Consider the following 11,766-nt stretch of genomic DNA (forward strand, 5'->3'; position numbering starts at 1 on the left):
GGCATGTACCAGCCGAGGATATTCCCAGTGGACATTTCTTCAAGAAATTTAAGAAGCTCCTCAGCAGATTAGGAAGGTTGACTCAGAGGTTCCAGGAGCTAGTTTCATCCAAGGTTATTACTAAACACTATGAGAACAGATTAGGGAAGTTGACCCAGAGGTCCGAGGGGCCAAGGCTCCCCAAAAGATCAGGATGGTTGACCCAGAGGTCCAAAGAGCTTCTACCAGCCAATGCAATTCCCAAAAGTAATGAGAACGCCTCTTCTGGAAGACCAAGGAGTTCCCCGACAGATGGGGAAGATTGACCCAGTGGTCCAAGGAGCTTCCACTAGCCAATTCTCTAACTATAATAGTAACCTTATGGCGATCATCAAGGGTTACGAGAACGCTGCTTCTAGAAGGTCAAGGAGCTCCCCCGTCAGATAAGGAATGTTGATCCGGAGGTCAAAAGAGCTTCTACCAGCCGAGGACATTCCCAGTGGACGTTTCTTCTAGAAAGCGAAGGAGCTCCCACAACAGATTAGGGAAGTTGACCCAGAGGTCAAATGAGCTACTTTCAGCTAAGGTTATTACTAAAGAGACTATAAGAACAGATTAGAGAAGTTGACCCAGAGGTCCGAGGGGCCAAGGCCCCCCAACAGATTAGGATCCAGAATCCAGAGGTCCAAAGAGCTTCTATCAGCCAATGCAATTCCGAAAAGTAATGAGCACACCTCCTCTAGAAGACCAACGAGTTCCCCAACAGATGGGGAAGATTGACCCAGATGTCTAAGGAGCTTCCATTAGCCAATTGGCTAATAACAATAGCAACCTTAAGGTTATCATCAAAGATTATGAGAACGCAGCTTCTATTAGGTCAAGGAGCTCCCCCGACAGATAAGGTATGTTTACCCAGAGGTCCGTGTGGCCAAGGCTCTCCAACACATTAGGATAGTTGACCCAGACGTCCAAGGAGCTTCTACTAGCCGAGCATATTCCCAGTGGACGTTTCTTCCTCGTCAGATTAGGGAGCCTGACCCAGAGTTCCAAGGAGCTACTTTTAGCCACGGTTATTACTAAAGACTATGAGAACAGATTAGAAAAGTTGACCCAGAAGTCCGGGGGCAAACTCTCCCATACAGATTAGAATGGTTGACCCAGAGGTCCAAAGAGCTTCTACCAACCAATGCAATTCCCAAATGTAATGAGAACGCCTCTTCTAAAAGATCTAGGATTTCCTCAAAGATTGACCGAGAAGTCTAAGGAGCTTCTATCAAGCCAAGAATTCTTCCAAAAGGTTATGCGAAAGGAAAGTTGACCCGAGGTCCGAGGAGCTAAGGCTCTCTAAAATATTAGGATGGTTGACCCCAGAGGTCCAAAGGGCTTGTACCAGCCGATGCGATTCCTAAAAGTAATGATAATCGCATCGGCTGGTACAAGCCCTTCGGACCTCTGGGGTGAACCATCCTAATCTTTTAGAGACCAAGGAGTTCCCCAACAGATGGGAAAGGTTGACCCCGAGGACAAAGAAGCTTCCATCAGCCAATTGGCTAATAATAATAATAACCTTAAGGTTATCATCAAAGGTTATGAGAACGCTGCTTCTGGAAGGTCAAGCAGCTCTCCCAACAGATTAAGGAGGTTGACTCAGAGGACCAAATAGCTTCTATCAGATGACCAGAGAGTCATCCGAGAGAATCTCAGACAGTCTGCGAGGTACTTCAAAAGATCAACGAGTTTCTGTCAGAAGATCAGGAAACTTCGGACAGAAAACCAGAAGTCTGGGGAACATCATTCTTCCAGTAGTTCAGGGGACACCATTCTCCAATAAGATTAAGGATCATCTCCTAGAAGACCCTAGAAGACCATGAAGAATAGAAACTTTCATTGAGAAATCCACGCACATTATTCCACAAGATCGTCCCGCTACTCACAAAGATAAGTAAGGAACTTCCAAAAGAGTTGAAAGTCTCCTTGAAAACGATCAGGGAAAAGGCCTTCCGTGAGTTCTTGATTGATTCTTTTCTCTTGTTTTGGATCCAGAGGTCCAAGGAGCTTCTACCATGCCAAGAATTCTCCCAAAAGGTTATGAGAACGCTTCTTCTGGAAGGTCAAAGATCTCTCCAACAGATTTAGGAGGTTCATCCAGAGGTCCAAGGAGCTTCGATCATCAGCCAGGCGGTTTGATCAGAAAACTAGGGAGCTCTTCTAAGAAGCTGAACGAGTTTCTATCTGAAAATCAGTAATCTTCTAGGAGTTTGTCAGTGGCATTGGTTCAGAAGATCATGGAGCTTTAACTAGTATATTAGGGATTATCAGTTGTCTAGAATATTACGGGGGCTTCATACTCCTAGAAGGCCAGAAGATCTGAGGGGTTCTTTCTTAAATAATAGAAACCTTCTCTGAGAAGATCAAGGAGCTTCTTCCCCAAAATCGTCGAAATACTCCCAAAGATAAGCAGATCACATCCCAAATATTTGGACGCCTCGAACGGAAAGTCAGATATTATTTCCATCATTTCTCCTAAATGGTTAGGAATGTTGCCAGAAAGGACTGGGAGCTTTTTCTTGAAAGTTTTTTAGCTACTCTCTAAAGATTTGATAGCTTACACCTACTGGTCAACCGTAAAGCTTGTTTACAGGTATCCAGGGAGCTACTATCAGAAGATCATGAACCTTCTACATACATACCCCACAAACTTGTAACAAACATTATTGCTGTACAATGACTGAATAAACTGATCATAAGCTTGATTTTAAAAATTTTAGCTGAATAAGCTGTTGTTCAGCTATCATTGTTACTTGGGATATGATCAAGACAATGCATTCCTAAGAATATCAGGTAGCTTCACCCCGAGGTTCGAGGAGCTTTTCGCAGAGAATCAGGAAGCTCCTCTCAGCTTCCTATGAAACCTTTTCTTGAAAATTAGGGAGTTACCTTTGAAAGAACAATGAGTTACTACATCAAAATGGACGGGTTTCTGTCAGAAGATCAGTCAGGTTCTACCAGAAGATCATGGAGAGTCTACAAGTCCCAGTGTTGCTCCTTAAGAGAGTAGAGAGCTTCTACCGTCCAGCATACGGAAGATCTTTCCCCACAATATCAGAGAGATTGTTCTGCACGAGATCGGGAGTCCCTTCAGGAGTTCAGAAAATCAAAGTGACCAGTACAGAAGTTGAGGATGCCTGACACAGAAGAGATCTCGAATTTGACGATCAAGAACCTTCTATTAGATCATAACACTGCTTCCACATGATCGTCGAGCTTACCTTTGAAATTGATAATCAAATTGCTTACCCCAGATGATCACAGAGCTTCTTCCAGAAAATCAAAGAGATTCGTTCAAAGGGCTAGCGATCTCTCGAGGTTCTCACAGAGAGTGGAACGTTGATTCAACGATCAAGAAGCTTCCCCAGACTAGATTGTGAACCTTATTCCAATTCTAGAGTTGATCAAACAGCTTGTTCCTGCATATCACAGAAGATCTAGGAAGTTTTGTTAGAATATCGTATTAGTATTTTAAACAGTCATTGTGTCATTCTGGATGATCAGGAAGCTCTCCCAAGTAGATCGGAGATCGTCTACCAGAACATTAGGAAGCTTCTCTCTGCAGATTAGTAGCCTCTTTATTCATAGATTTCATCATCAACTGTGTGGAAAAGTGTGCATATTTTCTCGCTATGTTCCTCGTCAGGTTTTACCCGGTTTACAAAATTCTACTTACATTTTCTTTGTAAGAATAGGTAGAATTATACCTTTAAAGTAGTAAACCCGCATATGCAGGGTTCTGAAAGTTCATCTTATTGGGGAATGCTCGCGTTATAAAAAAAAATCGCGAACGAAGCATCGCACAAAGCGGAGAGCGAAAAACTCATCCGTTCAACCGACGTCAACCGAACGGAAGCGTCGTTGAGCTGGATTTCTTCGGAAAAAATCGTTTGCGAACATAATTGAATGCAACAAATGGCTAAATTTCTTCAATTAGTTGTAAAAACACTTCCATCAGCGCGATTAACCTTGTCTTTCTTTCTTTCCCATTTCTTTCTCAGGTAAGCGATTGCCATCAACTAACTGCTTCTGCTTGATCCAAATTACTACGACGGGTTATGATGATCGTGAGTAACCGACGGGACGTCCCGTCCCATCCATCTTCCATAAATTCTTATCGGAGTTTCCAATCATCGCGGTGGCGGCGCAGATAGCGCCATAACCTCATTTCTTTCACACGAAATCCGCGCAACAATTCCGCGATTCTAAAAACAACCTTACCCTGTGCCTCGCGAAAAAGCGATCGTAAATCTGCGCGCTAATTTAATCGCCGCTAAAACCGTCGTCTTCGGCGGCGATCATCCTTCTTTCAATCGGTTTTACTGCGCAACAAAAGTGCGCACTCTAGTCCGAAATTTAATTAAAGGCGCTCTCGCGCGCGCGCTCTAACGGAACCCTACACCGCGCGCGCGATAAATCAATCATGGCCTGCTACTGAGCACTGACTGGTGCCTAGGAAGCCCCGAAAAAAGCGTCGATAAACCTTTTACAAAACCAATCAACGGTAATGAAAATCTCGTCGTAGTGCGGCGCAACTCGATTTACGATTTGTAGTAAATTTTACCATTTTACTGCGATTGTCGAACGAAGTGCCGCGGCGGCGGCGGTCGTTCGTTCTTTTCAAACGAATCGCCGCACATTTGAGCGGTGAGAGTGTGTGCGAGAGCACACCTTCTCACGAACAGCGGCGAAGACGACGCGACGCTTCGCGTCGTAATGATGTAATCTCCCTCGCTAGTCGAAGCGACTAGCGAACGAACGGAACGAAGCAAGCGCTGACGACTTTCTGGTTACCAACACAGCGACGTGAGGCGGCGCGGCGCCGGCCGCCGCCGTCAACCCTTTTGTGTTCAATCGCAGCAGTCGCTCGCGACTTGTGTTGGTATCCTCCACCACCATGGCATACTGTGCTTTTCGCGTTCGCTTGGTGTTGGAGGCGCAGAAGTACAGTTAGCAGCAGCAGCGGCGCTGCCTCTCGCTCGCTGGCAGCCGGTTCCTTGCGCTGGCTGTGTTGCGTTGTGCTGGCTGGTAATCAAGTCGGAGAGTGGCAAAGAAGAAGAAGAGGTAAAGCTGACTCGGCGTTCTTCACCTTCATTATGCTTAGGTTTTTTTTTGTCGGACTCCCCCCGCGTTGTTCTTCGCGCGTTCCGCGACGTTCGTCGCGGTAAGATCTCTAAGCTTGCTTAGATCGCTCGCTTCGCTGCTGGTAGTGGTACCCAGTCGACGATGGACGGGTTTGGCATGGTATTTTTTCTTCTGGGGGTTTCTTGGATTGAAACCATTTCACCGTGACTTTGATCATGACACTGAGCAGTGAGCAGGCGAGGAGCTCTAGCCGTGGTCGTGTCGCGGTTGGCCATGAGCTGTGTGCTGTTTTGCCTAGAGGCGGCGGTGATCTTGGACTTGAAGTCGCGTCGCCGCTGCCGCGCAACTCGCTCGCTTGCTAGGTTATGTGTTCTTTTTTCCTGTCGATCTTTGCAACCAGAAGCGCAAGATGGCGGCGTCCGCGAGCGCGAGCGCTGTCGGAGAAAGGAAATGAGAAATTAAATTAGAATGGAGCGGAGCTTTTTCCTTCTACACACGGTTGGGGGCCAGCGCAGCCAGCCAATTATTCGGTGAAAGGGGGTAGAAACTAGATCGTGTTGTCTGTCGGAGGGTGATCATCATCTTCATCTTCGGCGTATGATCATGATCATCGTCAAGATCAAGATCACACCGGACCGGACGCACATTAAGAATGAAAATGACCACCGACGATGATGAGTGAGATCTAGCGCCACAGCAAGGTTATTGAACTTTCTCTGGGAGTCCCAACCTTCCTTCGGCCTTCTTCTTGATCTTCCCCTTGTTGCTTGTGGGGATTAAGTGATCTTCGAAGGTCTGCGGCTACGCGACGTTAATGCGTAGATGAGCGCGATCGTGGAATAGATCGCAGTACCCAAATGGTCATTCAGCTTTATTGCTTCCGGAGTGAGGCAGCGACAAGATTCTGTCGCTTTGGACGCGTCACTCCGACAGAGTTAAATTGGCTAGAAAACATGATTTTTTTCATTTACAATTTTTTAATTGAACTGCCCTAAGATTTCAGCGGATGCGAATTCAATTTATTGATACAATCTAATCCTAACTCCGACAATTGATGCACTTGACAGGCTCGTATGACTTCCATGGAATAAGGTTTGCAGAATGATTTAAAAAAAAATCGTTTTCGGCTCCGTAATGTTGTGTAAGACCAACTGAGCCTTTCGAATAAACAAATCGATTGAATGGGAAATTAAAACCTACCCAAAGCTAACTTGCCAACCTTGGAATATACTCCCAGATGCATTACTCCGACAGGCCTTAAGCAGCTATTCGATGCAAATGTCCCATATACTGAAAAAGCGCGTTCCACAAATTACGTAACGCTCTAGAGAGAGGGGGGAGTACGGCAGAGCGATACGGCCCATATAAAAAATTTAGGTTTTTCATACAAAAAAGTGTTACGCAATAAATGGATGCTGCCTAAATTGGACAGTTATGAATAGAATGGTTGTGAGTCATCTGTAAACATCCACAGTACATCAGCTCTTGGAACCTGTAATGAACCAGTTGGAATTTTCGATAGAAAAATCCATTTGAAATTAGGAAGACTTTTATGTGAACTCCGACAGCCCGTTTTTTTTTATTAGAAGCAGGATGTTCGAATGTTTTGAAGCTGTAACTTTCGTTGAATAACTCGATAGCCAACTAAAACTTTCAATCTGAGCCTGTAAATCACTCTAAGGTGGTTTGTCGGAGTTCGTGTGCAAGTTTTCATTAGAACAAATATTTCTTATCAGTTCATTCTTGAACATTTGCTATTGGAACAGAATGCAATTTCTCTTTTACTCCACTACTTTTGTTACTCCGACAACACTCAGAACAATTATTTGCCTCCTTTGTCGCATGATTCACGATTTTGGAGTAAACTTAAACGACCCATGTACATCACTTAGGTAAGGATTTGTGTTTGACTGGTTACTCCGACAAACTGACATTAAAAGTACATCAGCGCAATTCCAACAGTTATCAACCAGCTACGGTTTTTGTTGATTATACCATTTAAAATTCCAAAAACTACACTTTCAGATAAACTCCGACAATCCGTTTTCCATTGGAAGGACAATATTCGAAAGTTTTGAAACTTTCGTTGCATAGGAAATCAGTTCGATTAGCAACTGAAATTTCCAATCTGAGCCTGCAAGTCACGCCAAGGCGGATTGTCGGAATTAGTTTATGTGAATCACTTGAACGTTTCTTTATTTGTATTGACATTGACGAGATTTTTAGCCCTAGACTAGTTTATCTCTAGAATATTTACTAAAACTGATGTCGGTTCAAACTGAAACATTTGTTTTTGAAACAACTCCTTCTCTGCAAAAAGTATTCTTTTTTTGTGATTTTCAATCCTCCCTAACTTACTCCGACAACACTCATAAAACAATTATGTGCCTTCTTTGTGACATAATTCACAGTTTTGGAGCCGAATTGAAAAGTCCCATGTACACCAATTGGGCAAAAGTTTGTGTTTGATTCGTTACTCTCGTTACAGACTAACATCAGCGAAAGGTCGTCTGTTATCGACCAGTTGAAGTTTTTTCTTAAGAATTATATTTAAAACTTGGAAAATGCGTTTTCTGATTAACTCCGACAGTCCATTTTTCCATTGAGACACACGATGTTTGAAAATTTCCATGCTAAAACTTCCGTTAAATGGAATTCCAGCTCGATAGCCAACCGACATTTTCCAATCTGAGCCTGAAAATCACGCAAAGGTGGTTTGTCGGAGTTAGTCTGTGAGTTTTTATAAGAACTGATATTTCTTATTGGTTCAATAACCATTGTCGCTCAAACAAAGGCGGTTTCTTCTTTACTCCACCATTTTTCTGTAAAATGTTATTTTCTCTAGTGGTCATCGATTACCCCAACCGTATGTTACTCCGACAACACTTGAAACAAGTTCTGTACCTTTTGTATGACATAATTCACCATTTTGGAGGCTAACTGAAGGCGAAAAATGGCATTTGACTCGTTATTCCGACAGACTGAATATTACCGCAAAGGACACTAAGACGATGATTATGTAAAGTTAGTCTGCGAGTTAACATTAGAATCGATATTCTTTGGCGTAGAACTTGGAGTGTGTTCTACGCAAACAATACAGATTCTAATGTTAACTGGAAAAACTTGTTAACTCAGTAAGGGGTGATACACAAATTATGTCACGCAAAAATCGACGTTTTTCAACCCCCCCCCCCCCCCTCGCCCCTATGTCACACTTTTTGTATGGGACCTCTTCATTTTTTGTATGGGTCGTCACGTTCTGCAAAACCTCCCCTCCCCCTAAAAGCGTGACGTAATTTGTGCACGGCCCCTAACCCGTTTACATATAAAGAAACCACATACGAGTTTCTCGATTGCCTCAGTTATAAGGTAACTCCGACAGCACAATTCTTTTATTTCTTGTCACTACAATTAACTTCAAACGTTTTAGAAAACGATTGAATGTTACGAGTGCTACAAAAAGTGTGGAATCAGCGTTTTACTTGTCATTCCGACAAACTGAGTATCACTGCAATTCACGATAAAATTATCTTTTTTCTAACCCTTTGGAGTGGGATTATTTTGCCTTCATTGCTGCAACTTCGCTGGCCTCGAACACGTTTCTTATGCTCGGTTTCATCGCCATATTGACCTCTCTGGCTCCAAAGAGTTAAGTGAGCATGTACAACAATTAAAACTTGTGACCGTTCACTTCGGGTCACAATAAGAATATTCGGTGGGAAGGCCAGTTAGAGGTTTAGCCCAAAATTATTGTCATTTTTTGTTTTTTATTGTTTTATTGAAAGTAAATGTCTAAATGTAAAATCAATGTCTGTCTCCACTTTTATTAGTGTTTGAGTGACGTTTATTTTGCATTTAATAGCCCTTGGTTGATGTCCTAATGTGAATTATTTATTTTGTTTGTTTTGCTCACTCCGACTGTAGTTTAGATCATTTATTTATTTATTTATTTATTTATTTATTTATTTACTTATTTACTTATTTATTTATTTATTCATTTATTCATATCTATTTATTTGCTTGTTTGTTTTTGTCCAGATGCTTTATTTTTTTATAGATGCTTTATTTACATTTTTTATTTATCACCATTTAGATTTCATATTTATTGTAGAGTTACTTTTCATATTCATTTTCATATATTCAAATTTATTCAAATTTATTTATACCTAAATTACGGAGACAAGTGTAGGGAATTTTAAATTGTAAAGGCTATGCATGCAGCCAGTTTTGTCGGAGTTAGCGTGTAAAGTAGTATAGGTCATCAACCAATCTCTGTTAGTGTGTAAGGTTTCTTTCGTTCATCATCGTATCTCCGTCCGTCGTACCGTCGTTCGTCGTCATCTCCATGGTCTCTCCCTCTCTCATCGGCTCTCATGACCCTGATCATGAAATTTTGTGCCAACTCATGGTGCCTATAAATGGAATGGGCAAAATAGGGTCGGTCTCTAATTTTGTGCTAAGTCCGGAGGAGTGAAGACAGTGACGGTTCGCGGTTTAGTACGTCATTATAACTAACCGTAGTAGTTCCGCGTAAGTTAGTGTATGGTTTTTGTTAATAAAAGCCTTAAATTTACAACAAAATACACGTTAAAACTTGCGAAACAAAAGGTGTTAAAGGACACAGTTAAAATACCACTAAATTAAATAAAAACGCCTAAAAAGCTAAAAATAGTACGGGCCTTTGTGATAGTCACCACAAACGATTGGGAAAAAGGCACCACTTTTTAAAACGTTATCCCCAATCGCGTTAATATCATCTAGGCCATTCAACGTACGAAGAAATCAAGCGAGCAAGTGGTGAGAGAACAATAACTGCAGTGGACAAGGTAAAAAGTGGCCGAGTGGACAGCATGTGTGAAGTGGTATTACGTAAAAACTGTGACTGTCCACTCACAATAGGTGCCGGCTTGCTTGATTATGAGCACTAAAAGTGCGCGCGAAAATTTCGGTACCACTCCCCGGACTCGGAGCTGTGGCCATCGCTACACAGGCCAAACCGTCAGTGAAGTGATTCCCTAGCCAATTGTGGGAATAGAAGGAAGAATAAAGAGAAAGTAGAAGGAGCAAAGAAACGGGAAGAAGAAGGAGAAGAAGAAGAAAAATAAGAAGCAGGAAACCCCCGGAGATGCAGAGGAACCAGCTTCGAGAATGCAGCATGTCGACCATCGCAGCAAACGGCCGCAACGGTGAGCTCTAAAAGTTGTGAATACCCGAGTAAATAAATTTTCAAAATTAGTGCACGATAAATATTAACCGATCTTTCCTTTTCAATAAATTATTATGTAAGGCCTGCTAAACCCTAATTGAGCGTTGTTAATTTTTTTTATGTAAAGAAAATCTTGTTTCCGCCATTTTGTTTTGTATTGTCCGCCTTGTCACCGAATATTAACGGGAAGATTGTCCGGGAGAACCGCATTGCAAACGACCCTGTGAAAAGTGTGTTGACAACCCCTGTTCCATTGACTCTGCCATAGGTCAGGGGTTCCCACCACGCTTTCAGATAGTATCAAACTGACACTTTAACCCTTTGGAGACGGCATTTTCACCTCTCTAGATGCAACCTCGCTAGTCTAGAATACGTTTGTGATGGTCGATTTTCTCGGCTGGGCACATACGACCCATCCGTCCCCAAAGGGTTAAATCAGTTTCATCCTTCCACCTAGTAATCTTTTGGAACCTGAAGATTACTCCGACTAATCCTCCCAACATATGCCTATGCCTTGCCATAGTTCCACTTTTAAGGTACAATCGAGTTCTACATTTTCTCTAAATATGCGAAAAATATGAATGTGTTGTGTTACTCCGACAAAAGGTATACAACATTTAACCACACTAAGACAGTCTGTTAAAGTGCACTCGTGAGCTCCCATCAGAACCGAATGAAATGTGTTAAACACGGTTGACGATTGTTAGAATGAAGCGATGATTAATTTTATATCCATTGTTTTTGCGAAATATCCTACATGAACAGTCCTCATTCGCCTCAGATGAGATACAACTTCGTTAGCATTTCCTGAAACTATTCATCAAACCACGTCAAGCTTGCAATCTAGTGTGTCAGACCTTCTCTGAAGTGCTCATGTAAGACTAAAAACAACGCTATTCTGTTGTTTCACTCAACTCCGACACACTTTGACATCGGTCGAAACTGAATTGAAAATCTTTACAGATCTTGATTGAGCCTTGGAATCTCCCATTGTGGAAACTGAATTGCTTCATACCAAGCGAATTTATTTGTGGTTTTGTTTTACTAATAAATCCGACTAATTCTAAAACGTAGTTCTATAGTTCCTTACTATCATAATTCACATTTGACAAATTGAAGCGCTTAGTGTACTTCATTTTGGCGAATAATTCACATTTGACTTGATACTCCGACAGATTTAGCATCGGTTGTGTCAAACACTCAAAATCACGATATTTAATTATTTGATTGAACTACGACAGACTTTCACATAGAATTCTAGCCCCTTTGTCGAAAATTCATCTTTGTTTAAGGACAAGCTCGTTGGAACCACATGATGAACGCCACTTTTGATTCTACTCACGATTTTAAGCGCACAGAGTAGAGATTTTCAAAAGGGAAATGCTTTTGAAAATCTCTAAAGAAATACTAGACGGAATCCTTGGAAAAGTTCCTGAGAATGTTTCGGA

At 42.2% G+C, this 11,766-nt stretch overlaps 1 protein-coding gene across 2 annotated transcripts in view; it reads left to right on the forward strand.

Moving 5' to 3' along the window:
* The window catches only part of LOC109433653 (transcriptional regulator ovo), a 96,553-nt gene that overhangs the window by 38,365 nt on the left and 46,422 nt on the right, over positions 1-11,766 (forward strand). The window lies entirely within an intron of this gene.

The sequence above is a fragment of the Aedes albopictus genome, chromosome 1 (genome assembly GCF_035046485.1).
Source record: "Aedes albopictus strain Foshan chromosome 1, AalbF5, whole genome shotgun sequence".
NCBI lineage: Eukaryota > Metazoa > Arthropoda > Insecta > Diptera > Culicidae > Aedes > Aedes albopictus.